The sequence below is a fragment of the Propithecus coquereli genome, unplaced genomic scaffold (assembly GCF_000956105.1).
Source record: "Propithecus coquereli isolate 6110/MARCELLA unplaced genomic scaffold, Pcoq_1.0 Scaffold663, whole genome shotgun sequence".
Classification (NCBI taxonomy): domain Eukaryota; kingdom Metazoa; phylum Chordata; class Mammalia; order Primates; family Indriidae; genus Propithecus; species Propithecus coquereli.
In genome coordinates this window covers 518429-520661 of record NW_012152652.1, presented here as the reverse complement: position 1 = coordinate 520661, position 2233 = coordinate 518429, and the positions used below count along the sequence as shown (strand labels likewise).

At 34.8% G+C, this 2233-nt stretch overlaps 1 protein-coding gene across 1 annotated transcript in view; it reads right to left on the bottom strand.

The window, feature by feature from the left end:
- Positions 1 to 2233, bottom strand: part of LOC105823253 (small G protein signaling modulator 1-like) — a 71192-nt gene that overhangs the window by 22559 nt on the left and 46400 nt on the right. The gene's annotated exons all lie outside the window — the stretch shown is intronic.

The following is a 2233-nucleotide window of genomic DNA, read 5'->3' as shown; positions in this document are numbered from 1 at the left end:
CAGGCCCTATAATCTCCGTTTTTAACAAAGGGAAAGTGGGCCTTGGGCAGATTACAGCAGCTAGTTAGAACTGAATTACATCATTTAGTCTCACTCTGTTTATTTGTATAGTTTCCTTTTATGTCAAGTTACATTGGCTTCCCATTGATGGAAGGAATGTAGAATATATTTTAAAATAAGTTATATAAATTTTAAGTGAGTCAACTTAAAGACAAATGTTGAGTAAGTAATAGTACAGGTGGTACAGGAATATGGAGTGTAAAATACCACCACATTTTGAAAACTTAGTATGAATAAAAGAATGTAAAGTATCTCATTAATAGTTCTATTGGTTACATGTTGAAATGGAGATATATTGGCTATATTGGGTTAAAAAATTATATTATTAAAATGAATTTCACCTGGATGAAATGTCATAGAACCACACATGCACACAACACGAGCAGATGCAAAATCTGGCAAAATCTTAGTAAGGTCTATAATCCAGCTAGTTGTATCATGTCAATGTTAATCCTCTGGTTTTGACAGCACACTCTAGTTATATAAAATGTTACCAGTGGGGAAAGCTGGGTGATGGGTACATAGGACCTCTCTATTATTTTTGCAACTTCTTGTGAGTTTATGATTACAGATACTCTTTAACCTACAATGGAGTTAGTCCAGATAAAACTATTGCAAATCAAAAACACCATAAGTCAAAAATGCAGTTGATACCCCAATAAACTCATCATAAAGTCAAAAATTCGTAAGTTGAACCATCGTAAATAGGGGACCATCTATATTTCAAAATAAAAACTTTTAAAATATGAATTGCGTCTGTTTCTTTTTACTTCCTAAAACATAACTACTAAAACATTTAAAATTATAAAAGTTCTACAATAATCAAGATAGTGTGGTGTTGGGAGAAGGACAAACACATAGATTAATGGAACAGAATAAAGAACCCAAGAATAGACACACAAATATGCTCAACTGATTTTTGACAAAGGTGCGAAAGCAATTCAGCGGAGGAAAGACATCAACAAATGATGCTAGAGCAATTGGACACCCGTGAGTAAAAACTGAACTCAAAATATTCTACATTGAATGTAAAATACAAAAATTTTAGGGAAAAACGTAGGAGAAGATCTTCAGGCTCTAGAGCTAGGCAAAAAGTTCTTAGACTTAACACCAAAAGCACAATCCATAAAAGAAAAAATTGCTAAATTGAACATCATCAGAAATTTAAAGATTTGTTTTGCAAAAGACCCTGTTAAAAAAATGACAAGCTACGGACTGGGAGAAAATATTTGCAAACCACATGTTCACCAAAAGACTATCATCTAGTGTGTATGAAGAACTCTCAAGCGCGACAGTAAAAAATCAAGCAATCCAATTAGAAAACAGAAAAAAGCCACGAGCAGACCTTTCACCAGAGAAGACAGACAATGGCAAATAAGTGCACGCAAAGACGTTCAACCTCCTTAGCCATTTGAGAAATGCAAATTAAAACCAGAATGAAATATCATTTACATACTATCAGAGTGGCTAAAATGTAAACAAGTGACGACATCAAACTCTGGTGAAGATGCAAGGGGAGATCATTCATATGTCACTGGTGGTAACATGCAGTGATACAGCCACTGCAACAGTTTGGCAGGTTCTTATAAAACCAAACATGCAACTACCATATTGCAACTACCCAGAAATTGCATTCTTGCATATGTATCCCAGAGAAATGACAACTTATGCTCACCCCAAATCCTGTACATGAATGTTCTTTGCAGCTTTATTTGTAATAGCCAAAAAAATAGGAGGAATCTAGTTATAGCCATCAACAGATGTATAGTTAAAGTGTAGTACATCCATATCACAGAAAACTACTTGGCCATAAAAAGGAATCAACTCCTAATACAAGCAACAAGTTGGATGAATCTCTGGAGATTTATGCTGAGTGAAAAAAAGTCAATCCCAGTAAGTTATACACTGTATGATTCTATTTATACAACATCCTTGAAATGACAAAATTATAGAAACGGAAAACATATCATTAGTGGTTTCCAGGAGTTAGGGACAGGGTTTGGGGTGGAAGAAGGTGGATGTGGCTACAAAAGGACAATATATGATGGAGTCCTTCTAGTATTAGAAATGTTCTGTGTGTTGACTCTGGTTGTGGACACAAATCTCCACATGTGAAAAGATTGTAGATAATGAAACACACACACACACACACACACACACACACACACACACA